The sequence below is a fragment of the Lepidochelys kempii genome, chromosome 1 (genome assembly GCF_965140265.1).
Source record: "Lepidochelys kempii isolate rLepKem1 chromosome 1, rLepKem1.hap2, whole genome shotgun sequence".
In the NCBI taxonomy this organism is placed as follows: domain Eukaryota; kingdom Metazoa; phylum Chordata; order Testudines; family Cheloniidae; genus Lepidochelys; species Lepidochelys kempii.
Genome location: NC_133256.1, coordinates 238,550,117 through 238,566,487, shown reverse-complemented (window position 1 = coordinate 238,566,487; position 16,371 = coordinate 238,550,117). Strand labels below are relative to the sequence as shown.

The window sequence follows — 16,371 nt, the reverse complement described above, 5'->3', positions numbered from 1 at the left end:
AGATGGGTGTAGCAACATTATATGTACAGTTATAAAATTAAGCTGAAATTAGGACTGAAATGTGTTAGCCAGACTGGTCTGGTAAACAGAGTTTCTCAAAGACAAAGGACAAGTTGATGCCTCTAGCCAGGTGTCACCAAAGCTGATGGTCCATTACCTACCATGTGGCCATTCTTTGGCAAGGAAGGAGGGCAGGAACACACAGATCTGCATCTTAGGCTAGCAAACAACAGCATGGAACCTCTTTCACCGCAAGACTCCCTGTCTCCATCTTCACAGTGGGATGAAATTTATCAAGGGGTAACCATTAAGAAAATGCATTTCAAAGCAGGAGACTGGACTATGAAAAAGAGGGGCAAAACACCCCAAGGTATCTCTCCCCAGCAATCATTCTCTCTTTCACACAAGAAGAGAAAAGAAACAACCACTGGACTTTGGGAGCAGAGCCTGGACTGAGAATTTGGCCACCAGTGTTACTGGGAACATATGATAAGGGACTTCACCTTGAACCAGGTCTAGTTTAAGTTTTAGTACTAGGAAACTTTTTATCTTTATCTCTTGTAACCATTTCTGACTTTAATGTCTTATATTTGTACTCACTTAAAATCTCTCTCTTTGTAGTTAAATAAACTTGTTTTATTCTTTAATCAAAACTAGCCCAGTGTTGTGGTTAAACTAGGCAGTTTGGTAACTCCATTTAAAGTAGCACCTGATGTATATTGTTCCTTTGCAAGGGCAATGGACCTAAAATATCTGAACTATCCGGGAAAGTGCTGGACTATGCAGAACACAAGTTTTGCGGGGGGAAATCCAGGACTGGGAGTGTGTTGGGGTCACGCTGCCAAGTGTTAACCAAGGTTGGTGGAAGCCAGAGTGTGATTGGAATGTTTCTGGCAGGCTACAGATATACATAGACATTCAGGGTGTGACCTGAATGCTGTTTGTGAGGCATGCCAGGTTGCAGGACTGATGGTGACACAATCCCTCACTGGTCTGGATTGCACCCTGGAATGTCATACCTTCTCCTCACTGAAGTAGGTCCTTCTCTGTTTGCTTCCCCTGACCACCAGATCTGAGATGTATGCTGTAGAAATTGAAGATCAAAAAGACCCCTAAAGTCTCAGCTAGGCCAGTCTACCCTTCCTGAGGGATGACTGTTCTCTGAAATAACATATCTGATGGTTCACCCAGTCTACAAATATCAAGCAAAAGGGGTTCATCACATCCCTGGGGAGACTATTCTACACTCTAGTAGTCCTCACTGTACTCTGCACCTACACTTTCCTTTGCTTAGGATTATTTGGGGATCTGGATTGATACTTAGAATTCTCTAGCATTACTAGAGGAAAGAAGAAGGGGAGCTTTTCCAAAATGACTGGCAGCAAGCCAGATGCTTAAGAGTCCTTCAGGAATCTGTACTTAGAAATGACAGAGAAAAATTAACTTTGATCAATAGAAAATTGATACTGCATATCTATCTATCTAACCCTACCTAGGTAGATATGATAGATACATACAAAGTGCATTGTGCAAAGTGCAGTTACTGCACATTATGTAGCATAGATAGTGTGTTCAGTTCTGTACAAAACACTGAAGATAACATGTTCCCTTCCCTAATAAGTTTGCAATCTAAATAGACAACTCAAATCAGATAGAAAATGCACCGGGAGCCTGACAGGAAAAAGTTCAGTCTAAGGGAGTGTTGTCTTTTTTTTACACAATGGTGATGACCGAATTTTTACTTGGAGGAACTGAAGTTATACTGATGTGGTGTTGGTGTTTGCGTGGGTCTCTGATTTTGTATGTGTGTGTAGTACATAGTCTCCAATCAAAAAGACTGAAAGTTTGACTAGATAATAGTATTTGGAAAAACAAAAAATAACTTCACTATGTTACTGGATGAAAGCAAGAGCCTGACTGACAACATATAAATGTGCAAAGGCCCTCTAAATCCTGCAGAGAAGCAATCTAATACCTCCACAGAGCTAATTGTGGTCGTCTCCCCCACACACCACCCTTCCATTTGAACCTAGAAGGAAACAAATTACAGCAGCAGCCAGTATAGGTATGGCTAGAATCACAGCTAATGTTCCATAGAGGGAGTGATCTTCGTGCCATTAGGAGTCTCCAGCTGCACATAAAACGGGAAAGGATCTCCTATAGTGGTGTGGTGGCAAGTACGTAACGTTATGTGCCAGATATTGAAGTTTTGGGTCTATGATGAGAACTAAGTGACAACATGTTAGGTTTAAGTTTTGTTATAAAACTCTGCATGGAAAAAAAGCTTTGCAAAGGTTTACAGACTTTCAGGTGCAAGATCCTTAATCAAAACTCTGCCTTTGAACATTGCTGGTTCTAAAACTTGTAGCTAGTTACACCCCCATCTATATAATAGACTAAGCCAAAACCACAGATCTGAACGTCCACTGCTCTCTACATTTAAAGCCGTAAAGATCTGGATCAAGATTTTGAGGCCTGAACCAATTTCTGCTTTCAAGCAAACCTGAGCCCAGTTTTGTTCAAACATACATGCAGTTTTGAGCAAACTTAAACCAATATATAGTTTTGCATTCAGATCATATGGAATGTATTGTTTCATTTGTCATTGACATAAAACCATATCAAATTTAGCTGTATTGACTGAATTTTGCTTTGGTTTTGGCACCCTCTTTTAGTTTTTGTCAATCTAGAGTATATATGACCCATTAAGTTAGAGATAAAAGATACTGATGACCATTATCAAACTCCTAAGCCATCTTGTCCCAGATGCCATCCTTCCCTGGCCACTCCACTCCCTCCCTTCTCCCCCCCCCCCATCCCACATCTGTCTTGTATAGCCTACACACAGTAGTTTCACACTTACTCTTCAAGATCACATGAATCTGGAGAGTTTATGATTGAATATCCTTTTATTCTGTTGAGTTCTTTAAAAGCTATCATGAGAGTGTGTGGTAAAGTTAATAGTCTTCTGCTAATTCTCACTCTAATAGTAAAATTACTGTGTTTGTCATGACTACATATTCATCGGACCTTGGAAAACTAGGGATACTTTTACACTTGTTCTCTCATAATTATTAATTTATTGGTGCTTACTAAAATGCAAAGGTTTATCAGGGAGATAACCTTCCATTTGAAATCCAAGGTTCTTTAAAACAACATTTTTTAAAATACTGTGCTAAGTCTTTTCTGTGTTCAGAAGAAGAAAAAAGTTAAAAGGCTAAAGCAATTCATTCATGGGGGAAATATTTTTTGCAAGAACGTTTAAAACTATTTTCATTTCAAAGTGTTACAAACTTTTCACTTTCTCCAAAATGTTTTGTGAATTTTTGTATACTTTAAAAATATTTTGATCAAAAACATTATTGAAATTTCTCATAGTAAAACCGTCAGTTTTTGGTAAATTTTTTTTTCTGTTTTAAAATGAAAGAAGGCACAATATTTTTCATGAAAGGATGTCTACAATTTTTTTGCAAAAAAAAAAAAAATCAAAGGCCATTTTTGACAAACTTTTCTGTTCTGAAGATTTTGTTCTGAATATTCCACTCTGATATGTACATTCATGTCTTTTATCTTGATCAGTAATTGTATTTATTTAAATTTCCTGCTCATTGCAAGAACTGGCTGCCCCTTTTAAGGGTAGTCTGGCTCAGACTTGCCTGTGACTAAGCCTCTATCCCCCCCAGCTGATCTTGATTGGGTGACTTAATTACAAATAGTGATACCAGCTGTGAAAGGGTCAGAGTGGACATAAGGAGAGAGGAGAACTCAGTCAAGAGGGGAGACTTGAGAGGAGAGGTTGGGAGTGCTTGGTGAAGGCAGACTGAATGTTCAGGGATTAGGTTAGGCTCCTGTAGGAGGACCTGAAGTAGGGACTATGGAAAGTAGGGAGTTCCATGGGAGGAACTGCTGGAGCCTCTGGAGAGAGGAGGCAGAGGGAAAACTTGCTGGGAGAAGGTCGTCTGAGGAATAGGCCTAGGTGGCAGTGTTTAGCTTAAGAAGCATAGAAGAAATGTTGCAGGGAGTAGGGGCCAAGAGCAGGGAACTACAGCATTGCCCATGATGCGTGGAAGTACCATTTGTTTGAATTTTCAGTTGGGCTTCGGTTACACTAGAAGGGGACTGAACCTGGCTATGGAATAGATAGAGACAGGCCAAGTCACTTCATACCTTTGTGTCTCAGTTTCACCATCTATAAAATGGGGATAATGATACTGACATCCTTTGTAAAGTGCTTTGAGATCTACTGATGGAAAAGGATAAATAAAAGCTCTGTGGTATTGTATATAGCTAAAATGGTGATATTTATCAGACATCAATCAGCGATGGACAAACTTGGAAAGTTTCTCGTTTGGGTAAGCAATAACTCTCAGATATTTATCACTTAATAATTAGAGGCATTGGATTTGATTCTACATTGCCTTGTGCCTTTCATTGTGTTTTTTGTGAAAAGAAGTGAGTGTAAAACACCTCTCAGCTGGATTGGTAGCATTTTGCAGAGCTGTAAGGGCCCACTGAAGTCAATGGGAATCTTTCTGAAGGTTTTGGGTTCAGTCCCAGTGGCATGTCTATGCTGCTATAGAATCGTTAGGCTGATGGCTGACTGTATTAAACTTGAACTTCAAATACTCAGGACAAGTTTTATGTAGTTGTGGGCAGTGTCCTTGGCCTACAAATAAGGGCTCACTATTACTAGCTAGAGTAGACTTTCCTTAGTTCATGTGTCCAATCTTGTGTTTCTGGATATCTATTCCTGGTGCTACGTGTGTGCAGTTTTGCTGCTGGCTAATCTAACTATAAGTGTGCAGCATATGGATTCCTTACAGATTGGTGGATAGTACGATTGCTCTCTCATGGCTATCCTACAGACTTGGGTCCTACCATAACCAACAAGGAAGGTGAACTTCCTTTCAGTTAAGCAGTAGATGCCTGTGGTTTTGGAACCATAAATCCTGAGTTCTATCGCTGATGAATGCCTTCATGGATCCGCTAGTCTATTCCTGTGCAGGTACTCCTGCACAGCAATTTAGGATTGTCGTATCCTGTTAGATCAGACCGGAGGTCCATGTAGTCCAGTGTCTTTTGTCTGACTGTGGCGACTACCAAATGCGTCAGAGGAAGGTGGCTAGTGATTGGGTTATAATAGCAGCTGAAGAGGTACTCGGTCTCCTTCTAATGTTCTGTGCCGTTCCCCTCAGCAGAGCTTGTGTGTTGAGGCTACCCACAGGAGGCACAATTCCTCTGAGTGAGAGAGAAACTGTATTCATCATAAAGGAATTAGACTTAACATTCCCTCCCCACAAGACAGAGACAGTGGATACACTTTGACAGGAGTGCAAGCTTTTGGACGTTAGCAACATACAATATTATAATTTAGATTAAACTCTTTTGCAAAAAGTCATAACAGCTTTCCAGTATAAACTTTTGTATTAGCATGGTTGATGTTAATGGTTCCAAAGAATTACACTCCAAAATAAATGTCCTAAATAAACTAAACAAGTCTTAGGCGAGACCATATTAAAAAAAAAGTAACCATAAATGTCCAACATTTATAGTGTCTGAACCTGATAAATTACATTTTTTTTTTATTGGTAGTAGGTCCAGTCCTGAAGTAGAGTTCTGTGTAGCTCAAAAGCTTGTACTCTTTCATCAACAGAAGTTGGTCCAATAAAATATATTACCTCACCTACCTTGTCTCTCTCATATCCTGGGACCAACACAGCCACTACAGTTCTGGAAACTTGTAGAAAAATTATACTCACTCATGGAAAATTTGACAAATTGACAGGGATTACCAACACCATGAGGGCTAGGGGACATGACCTCCTAACCACAAAGTTGTTTAGGATCTGCAGGGAATCCCAGTTTCAACCTCCTGGATCTCAGAGCATCTGGCCAGAGTGTCTTCACCTTTTCATGCTGTCAGGGCTTTTCTCTCCCACCTGGCAATATAGCTGGCTTAATAACCTTTTCCCATTGGTTTCTGGTCCATCCACCTGTGATGGTGAAGAAGCTTAGGAGTGGACATTAATGTTGCAAAGGAGCAGTATTCATTACTGCAGGGATTGCTGATGGAAATTGTTTTGGTTTCCTGGGAAAACAAGCCTCCCAGAGCAGCCCAAAATTATGTCTCCCTCTGCCATCTTTTTTTTATCTGTATGAAATGTAATCACCAAAGGACACGAAGGTCTGCTGACTAAAGAGCATTTTACTGTTGATATAATAATCTCACATGCAAGTTCTGTAGCACTTAAAATTGCAAAGTTCAGATACAGAACTGGATTTAAAGCTGTTAAAAGTTTTATAGTTCTAACATAAGTCGCTTTATTTCAGCCAAGTTAGATCCAAAATGCAGTTCAGGATGCAATCTTTCCTAAAATATAAGAATATTTGGATCAAGTGTTCTGGGGCAGGCTATGATAGTAATCCATGCTTTTTGCTTAAAGGAACCCTGTTTCCTAGCAGTAGGTCACAAATTTAGGTTTAACAAGAAGAAAATGGGGCCCTAAAAACTCTGATGGGCCAAATCCTGTACCAGGTGTAACTTCATTGACTTTCATGGAATGTGGCTTAGTCTGTAGAAATATTTGTTGAATGCTTTTTACAGTTAAATTTTTTTAATAGTCATATGCCTAAAGTGAAACTGACTTGGGAAAACACCAGTCTATTTTAATTGTCCATGTGACGTGCATAAACTAAACAGCCTAAATAATGAGCTAGATTAGATTTGTTTTCAGTTTTCATTATCCTAAAATGACACTAATAATAGAGGTTGGGAAAATATATACTGGTCCACATAATATGTCTCAGTATGCCAGGAATGTACTGTATGTAAACTTTTTATTGATGATTTAGATCTAAAATACATAATTTAAATAAATGAATCTGGAATGATATTAAGATCAGTTTTATGTCTCAATCCTGCAGTTGGTTGTGGGTAGGTGGGTGCAGAAATCCAGCCTCATAGCTTCACTGAAGTCAATATGATTCTGTCAGCTCAGTATTTGCCTGTGCATAATTAATAGCAGACTCAGGGCCTTGGGCCTAATTCTAATGTACACTAATGCTCCTCTACCCTACTGTGAAAGTAGCTAAAATGTCACAATTTTGTAGTGAAGTTCTTGTTTTGCAAAATGTCCCACAAATGGAAATTATTAGGGATCCAAAAATAGGCAGGATGAAATTCTGGGAAACTTCCCAAAGTGTAATGAAAAATATTCTGCAGTTTCACACATTCCTAGTCAAAATGAATCACTAGCTGCTAACCTAAATGATGCTGAACCCCTCTAATGGGGCTGAATTTGGCACCCTTATTTACAATGGGTTACTTCAGGTGTAGTTCCATTGGGTGAAATCCTGCCCCCGCTGAAGTTAATGAGTTTTGCTACTGATTTAAACAGTGCCAGGATTTCATCCATTGAATGTAATGAGATTACTTCCAGAGTAACACACTTACATCTCAAGAGTAAAGGGTGTCAAAATTAGGCCTTATCTGAAGAAGGTACCATTCTCTATGGACTCTGCTGACAGTGGGTGTTGAAAGGCTGTACTTTGCTTGCTGTGGAAGATAGCAAGCTCCTAGGAATCTGTCTTTTAGAACTTCATTAATAGGCATTTGGATAGGTGTCTTTAGAGCTGGTATGTTGGCCTTTATAGCTAAAAATCAAACTTCCACATCTTAGTAAGCAAGGACTGAAAACTTGATTCTCTTGGGTCATCCTCCTCCAGCTGTGAGATACATTTGGAGCTGAAGGTACAGAGCCAGCAGCTTCCCCGGAACGGTACTGGTAGGTGTCTCAGATGCAGGAGCAGATAACTGAGAAAAATAAGAGGCTTGACTGAAATACTGTAGTATTCCCTTTGGGCCTGCTTCTGAGAGGTAATGAGCACCTGAAACTCTGAGTGTTTAGTATCGTTGAGGTCATGCTGGGAATAGTTGCTGGACAAACACCAAAAATCCTAGTTGTTTAGTAAAGGAAAATCCCCGTTACCTTGCAAGTAATTTGCAGCAATAAATGTAAAATGCAGTCTGCATTACATCATTGTAGCAACCTATTGCAGTGCAATGTGGGTACAAAGAAGAACATTTTATCCATTCCCTCACTGTTATATTCCTGGAAAAATGTATTTTATTTATAGGCATTTCTATGGGGCTCATCACCATAGAATTGTTGCATTACATTAGCGGCACTTGTACCTTTAATAGGAAAGGAGGGATGTTTTTCTGGTTATCTTGGAATTTTGCAAATGAATACATGTTCATTGAAACCCATCTTATGTCTAAATTTTAACTCTAATTAAATCTACTTTTCAAGAATTCCTCTACTATGCAATAACTGTCCTTCATTTCTGTTTAGAAACTAGGCAAATGTACAGATGAGTCTTCGTATTTCATTAGTACACTGAGCATTAAACACAAAACTTTACACTGAAATAGAGTTCTACTAAACATTTTCTTGATTTGTGACAGCAGATGTTGATCTGAGTGCATATTTATTCTGGAGGAATGAACACAGGGTGAAGACTAGGGCTGGTTGGAAAAAAAATTCTGCAAAAATTTTGATGCAAGTGAGGAGAAATTCTTTGTCAATTTTTCATAGCAAATTTTGACTTTTCAGTACACTTTTTTTAAAGGAAAATCAAACAATTCTGATTGAAAACAGAAAATCCTAATTTAGAAATGCCACTACAGTGTGCAAAGCCTCCATTCTCTTCTAGAGACTGGACTTCCGAGCCAGACTACGTCCTACGGTGATGCAGCACAGACCACACAGTCTCTCCTCTTGCGGAGCCTGCACCGCACATCATGGGAGTCCGTGGGCATAGTGCATCGTGTCAAATGTATTCTAGTCAAAATTTTCAATGGAAATCACAAGCTTTTCATGAAAAAACATGTTTAACTGAAATCCCAATTTCCATTAAATAGTTCTGATAGAAATGTTTCAAATAGCCCTACTGGGAAGTCAGGAAGGTCAGAGTTCTAATCCTGCCTCTTTCATTGTTTTTTGTCTGTGACTTAGTCCAGTCACTACTTTCTCTGCCCCAGATTACCTATGTGAAAATGGGGATAATACTACTGACCCGCTTTCCTCACAGAGATGCTGTGAGAATTGAAGTCTGCACAGAGCTTTTAATGTTTAAAGAGTTATTTAAATGCTCAATGTTATCTCGTTGTGTAAATTCAATGGGATACATTCATAAATCTACTAACTCCAGTTGAGACTCAAGGGATAAACCTGGACATGTATGCTTATGGAGATATTCTTCTACTAGTCTCAGGTTCAATAGCTTATTTTAGCGACGGTAACTTTGTGTAAGCCCTGGAGCCTGAAACATTTTATGGAAATTCAGAACAGATACAACACAGAGAAATGAAATCAAAGCTCACAGGACACTCCCCCTCTGTTTGTGGCACTATCCTGACCTTCTACATCAGTGGGTCTTAACCAGGTGTATATGTGCCACTGGAGGTATGCAGAGGTCTTCCAAACAACTCAGCTAGATGTTTGCCTGCTTTTACAACAGGCTACATAAAAAGCACTAGCCAAGTCCATACAAACTAAAATTTAACACAGACAATGACTTGGTTATACTGCTCTATATACTATACACTGAAATGTAAGTACAATATTGATATTCCAATTGATTTATTTTCTAATTATATGGTAAAAATGAGAAAGTCAGCAATTTTTCAGTAGTGTGCTGTGACACTTCTGTATTTTTATGTCTGAATTTGTAAGTAAGTAGTTTTTAAGTGAGGTGAAACTTGGGAGTATGCAAGACAAATCAGACTCCTGAAAGGGGTACAGTAGTCTGGAAAGGCTGAGAGCCACTGCTTTACAGGACAGGCAGTTTGTGTCTGTGTGTGAAGAGGGTCTGTTTGTTCTCTATCAAATTGCTCTATTCATGAGCTCCATTTCACAAACAAAATCATTTTGTTGACAGGGTCACACAAAGCACTGAGCACAAAAACAATTAAGGCATAATGCATAACTTCCTTTTAAAACCTAGTAATGTAGGTCAGATTTGGGTCTCTAGACCTAGGCATCTAAATGCATATTTTGGTTCTAAATAAGTGGCCTGACTTTCAGAAGTGCAGGGTACCAACTATTTCTGTTGACTTCAACAGGTGCTGGAGGTGCTCAGCGTCTCTGAAAATCAGGTCACTTATTTATGCGCTTAACTTCAGGTATCCAACTGAGTTTGAGGATTTGGGCCATTGATTTTTATCCTCAGTAGAGGAAGGTTTCTTATGAAGACTGTATTAATGTCCCAACAGTTACCTAATTTCTGGTTTGCCCCTCCATCTCAAGGTGCCTGTGTTCTCTCCATTGAGGAGTAGATGGGCCCAAGTGTGTTTATAGCTGTACTGCAGCTTCTTGGTCCTTAAGGACCTCCCTATCTGCCAGCTGGCACTATGATTCTGTTGTGTCTCAAACTAAGCAGAATTGGGCTATAAGAATATTTGAATGGGAGACCTCAAAATTACAGGATGTTGAGTTGCTGACTCACTAGGGGACATTCTTGTCTCCAACTTGGAACTGAGTCAGTGTGCTGTGAGGGAGTACCATGCTGCTGGAGATGCGGAATTCTGGATGGGGTGGGAAACTGAACTCCTGACTGGAGAGTCTGGAGCACTTTTCTTTAGCACAGCAGTCAGAAATCATGCTTGAGGTAAACCTGAGCTCAGTGGCTAATTCTGCCTAACTAAAATGACCCTTGCAGCTTCAGTTTCATTCCATTTATTTTGTTCAATGGTCCTGTGCGTTAAACAGTTGGCATGGCTCTTTTTCAGAGGTGGCACCATTTCAGTGGTGGTTAATGGGTTTTTTTCTGTATACTATAGTTTTTATGAAGCTTTCTCTCTGAGATCCTTTAGGATGAAAGGTTCTGTGCACATGTAAGCTGTGTGTGTGCATGTGCATTTTCAATTCAACATGTAATTTACCCTAAATATTATCTAGATGCACCCCACTCAAATTTCTTTCTGGTTTTGTTTGAGTAACAGAACTTTTTCCTTATCCTCCAAATATACTCTGTTAACAGATGATGATGATATACCCTATTATGCATCTTGTAGTTAAGTTTTCATGATTATTTCACTTTGGACTCCTTACAGAGACTTCAAACAAGTCATTGCAATATGGACATGTGTCTAGTAGGAATTTCACTGAGACCACCAATTCATTCCATCTAAGTCATCAAATAGTCTTCAAAGCACTACTGCCTTAGACTGTAGTTGAACCATCAACCTAGAGTGGAAATATTTCATATCCCATTACTAATCCCCTGAGCCAACTGCCCTTCTCCCCCATGGTCATTAATTTAAGGAAAATCAATTAAGTACAGAAAATCAACTGTTCTTTCACTTAGTACCTTAGAATTCTGTGGTAAATCAGGAAATCTTTATGAAGTCTGGCAAAAATATAAAATAATAGGAACACAGTGAAAGGGAAAAATTTGTTGCAGCTTCTAAAAGGAAAGAAAATATATGCACACTAAAGTAGCAAAAAGTCTTGTAATAATTCCATTGCTCTTTACCAGAACTGTTGGACTATTGATTTCAAAGCGTTTATATATACAAAAGAAGTATAGAATTGTGCTCTGCAACTGACTATTGTGTATAAAGCAACATGTTAACTCCCTTTGAATTTCATAGGGAACACTTTCATCTGAGGAGTCACAGTAGCACTAAAAGACTGTCAAACGATGTGGACATTTAATTGTTCCAGTGTAGACTTCAATAGGAGGTTGACAACTGGGGTATTTTTTGCTGAAAATTTAATTGCAGAAGAATGATTTAATGGTCAGAATAAGTCTCTTAGTGCTGACAAGCCTCTACTGTATTTAGCAGTCCTCAGTGTTGCCATAATTTTTCTTCCGTCCAAAATGTTACCATATACTTGCAGAAATTCCAGTGGCAGTGACCGAGGATTAGGCATTTGCGCCAATCGCTGTCTCTGTCAAAGGAGATCTCTGACAAACACATTTTGTATGTAGCTTGATTGGGTCTGATTGTTGCTCCAGCTCTTTCCTCCCAACAAAGAACACTTTGAATAGAAGTTACCTCTCTATTTTAGGAAGTTTATATCCTTAAAGAATATGGAGGTGCAAGTGGAACTGTAGTAGCTTATAAAACAGTGTTATTGGGAACTTGACATACTGTCTGGAAAGCTGTGGGTTTCCCTTTGGCGCTGCACTCATATGCATTTGCTTTATTGAATTCCAATAAAAAATGTAAGGTGTTCACATTAGAAACTTGGGATCCCTAGATTTTCTTCCTGTTAGTTGTCAATAGTAGTTTAGTTTTTATCCGACAACATTTGGTCGTGGATATGACTAGCCTATAGAACAGTGGTGCCCCATCGGGTAATCTGCTGGTGGGCCGCCAGACAGTTTGTTTACATTTGCACAGCTGCCCGCTGCTCACAGTGGCCGCGGTTTGCCATTCCTGGCCAAAGGGGGGCTGAGTACATCAGCTTTTATAGGATGAACACCTTACCAGTGATTGCTCTTCTAATCTCTTCTGCTTGGGGCCCGCAGGAAGGAGACATTAAGACCTGTGATGGAGGAGGAACGGTGGTCTTGTAGTTATGGCACAGGATTCCATGTAGTAAATCAGTGTTTTTGTTCCCAGTGTGCCCTTGCAGAAAATCACTTAAATTATATGGACCTCAGTCTCCTCATCTGAAAAATGGGATAATATCTTTACTTATCCACAGAGATACTGTGAGGCTTAATTCAGTAAAGATTGGCCTTGAGAGCCTCTGATGGAAGTGTTCTATCCGTTCAAAGTGTGAATTACTGTTAAAGGTATTTCTGCTGTATATTAATCTGCCTGTGCTTTATATTCTATGCATGAGAGCTCTCTGCAAGATAAAGAAGATAACTGCATCTCAAACACCACCTGGGAAAAGCGGTCAAAAAGCCATGTTTCTCCGCTATCGCCCATTTACAGCACTGCACAAATGATTGAGTTATCATTATTTATTCCCCAATCCACCAAAAGCATAAGATATTGGCTTCAGTCAGAAGCACAATCCCAGACTACATCAACCAGCAGTCTGATTTGATATGACAAATATGATATTTTTATCCAAGTCACTGATTCATCTTTCTCCCTAACACTCTGACTCCCTTGCCCCCAGCAATGCTTGCTTATAGCTTGTTACATATATGTGGTCTGCTTCACCTCTGTAATGACTGTCATAGCTGTCCTCAGGAAATGTTGGGATATCTTGTTCTGGCCTTTTCTTTTTGGGGTAAAGGAGGAGGGCTTTGCTTGTTCTTTTTTGTGAGACAATATAGCACAGTCATGACAATAAAAGTGTGCCAAAGAGCTTTGCAGTTGTCTTTATCTGAAAAAATAGTTTAAAAAGTAAATGAAATTTGGGGTAGCTAATGGTACAGTGGGAGGCACTTAAAGACTTGCCAATTTTACCTCGAGACAAAATTACCAAAGTGTTTGCAGTATTCTCTAGTACTCTCATATGTTCCATATAAGCAAATATCTTCAAAACTGCAAATGCAGACATATTTAACTCCAAATAGTTAGGCGCTGATCCTGAAATGAGCTCTGGGGAGGTGGATCTCTCCCTGATCCTACATAGACCCAGCTAGCATTTGCTGAAGGACCAGGGCCATAGTTAAGGCAACGGGCAAGCTTTTAAAGGCCACCACAGTGCTGTCTGGGATTGAAAGCTTGTATGTTGTTGTGATGCATGGCTAGAAAGGGTTAAACATCCTGCAAAATAAATAACCCTCAAAAGACATTGGGGGAAATAATGTTTGTGTTTTTGTGTATTTACATATGTATGAGTATGACAATGTAATCAACAGTCCCTGTCTATGCTGTCTTCTGATATCATTTAAATGAATTATAAACACAGGATATCTCGGTATTCATCTCTCTTTGAAATGTACTGTGAATGGTGGAGGAAAAAGCAAATGGCCTTACATTAATTTGTATAGCTAAGTACTGGTAATGGACCTCCTTCAAAGTCATTCTAATTACCTTTTGTTCCCCAAGGAAATCCCAACTTGTCAAAGAGGATATGAAATTGTATAAAAGATCCTTGGGCCCTGATTCTGTCATCTCATATCTGCTTAGAGTTCATCAGGGGAAGTTTGAGTTGCAAGACTGAAGTCCCAGTTATGCTGTTATGCCCTGAATATGAGATCTGGACATTGGACTAGGACCTATGAACTGAATTCTAAAGGATCTCTTTGCAACTACAAAGCTCACCATCGCTGCTATGAATCTGAACCTCAATTAATTGAATTCATGTCTGTATGTATAATGATCTTTTAACCATGCTCTCTCTCTCTTTTGTTTTTTAATAAATTTTAGTTTAGTTAATAAGAATTGTCTGTAGTATGTATTTGGGTAAGATCTGAAACATTAATCTGGGAGGTAATGTGTCCAATCCTTTGGGATTGGTAGAACCTGTTCTTTTATCCGATGAAATAAGATTTATGGAAATTTTCATCATATTTGACGTGGGTACCTGGATGGAGGCCTGAGGCCGGATCACTTTAAGGGAACTGTGTTGTTATCAGTAAGGTAATAAAGAAGCTGTTTTATGCTGGTTTGGTTAATCTAAGTATTGGAATATCCACCAGCTTTATGGGGATTGTCTGCCCCATTCTTTGCAGTTCATCCTAATAACATCAGCCACACTATCAGAGGCTCATTCACTTGCACATCCACCAATGTGATATATGCCATCATGTGCCAGCAATGCCCCTCTGCCATTTACATTGGTCAAACTGGACAGTCTCTACGTAAAAGAATAAATGGACACAAATCAGATGTCAAGAATTATAACATTCATAAACCAGTCGGAGAACACTTCAATATCTCTGGTCACGCGATTACAGACATGAAAGTTGTGATATTACAACAAAAAAACTTCAAATCCAGACTCCAGCGAGAGACTGTTGAATTGGAATTCATTTGCAAATTGGATACAATTAACTTAGGCTTGAATAGAGACTGGGAGTGGCTAAGTCATTATGCAAGGTAACCTATTTCCCCTCGTTTTTTCCTAACCTCCCCCCCCCCAGACGTTCTTGTTAAACCCTGGATTTGTGCTGGAAATGGCCCACCTTGATTATCATTCACATTGTAAGGAGAAAGAAAAGGAGGACTTGTGGCACCTTAGAGACTAACCAATTTATTTGAGCATGAGCTTTCGTGAGCTACAGCTCACTTCTAAGGTGCCACAAGTCCTCCTTTTCTTTTTGCGAATACAGACTAACACGGCTGTTCCTCTGAAACCTGTCATTGTAAGGAGAGTGATCACTTTAGATAAGCTATTGCCAGCAGGAGAGTGGGGTGGGGGGAAGTATTTTTTCATGCTTTGTGTGTATAAAAGATCTTCTACACTTTCCACAGTATGCATCCGATGAAGTGAGCTGTAGCTCACGAAAGCTTATGCTCAAATAAATTGGTTAGTCTCTAAGGTGCGACAAGTACTCCTTTTCTTTTTGCGACTACAGACTAACACGGCTGTTACTCTGAAACGTGTCATCCCAATTGAGTGACCACAGCTGGCTCCCCATTGGGACCCCAGTCACAGCGGTGTAGTTGTGCTTGGATACACATTACCACAGTTAATTGGGTTTTTGGTCAGAACCACATGCTTGTCAAAATTAAATTTTGATATTGGAGAGTTTAAGGGTTAAAAATCAGTTACAGTGAGTGACCCATGATCAAGATCCTGACAGAAAAAGCCTGGAAGAATTGTGCTTACAGAGAGGGTATTTTAACCAAAAGGCCCCAGAGCAGGAACTGAAAAATCTGTTACTTGCCAGTGATAAGGAAGCAGACGCAGGGAAAATGCTTGCAGTGAGAAACAAGCAGCTAGAACTTGAACAAAAGCAACTGATATGGAAGGAGAAGTTGCTGAAAGAGAACGCCTGTGTTTTGAACATGAACAAAAAATGGTATATATTCGATTGCAGGAACTAGAAGCTAAGGCAAAAGTGGACAGACTTATTCTCAAACTCAAGAGAATAAAAGAACAACAGGTACTGTATCATCCTGAAAAACCAATTCCTCTCAACAACAAAGATGGGGATAGAATCTATCCCGGTTGTAACCATATTGGTGTGATGTTTGACTCTAAGCAGTTGTCTGTGTGTAACCAAATTTACCGCAACATTGCCACCTTTTATGTAAATGCTTTTACTGTGAGCTCGGGTAAAGGTAACCCCATAACTCGTGCAGAGAATGTAAAAGTCAATGGTAAAAGCTGTTTAGGGCAAATTACAGCTTCTATCATCACTCTTGTTAAAGCAGATCTTGTCAAAGAGGAAGATTATTTACCAAATGAGTGTGAATATTGTAATCCTCTGTGACTGTACTGTACA

The 16,371-nt window shown here is 39.4% G+C and overlaps 1 protein-coding gene across 1 annotated transcript in view; it reads left to right on the top strand.

Moving 5' to 3' along the window:
* Positions 1–14,043, top strand: part of BPGM (bisphosphoglycerate mutase) — a 110,110-nt gene extending 96,067 nt beyond the window's left edge. Inside the window, exon 5 of the mRNA XM_073319511.1 lies at positions 14,027–14,043. The gene's annotated coding sequence lies outside the window, so the exon portion shown is untranslated. The remainder of the gene's footprint in view (positions 1–14,026) is intronic.
* Positions 14,044–16,371: the final 2,328 nt, after the last annotated feature.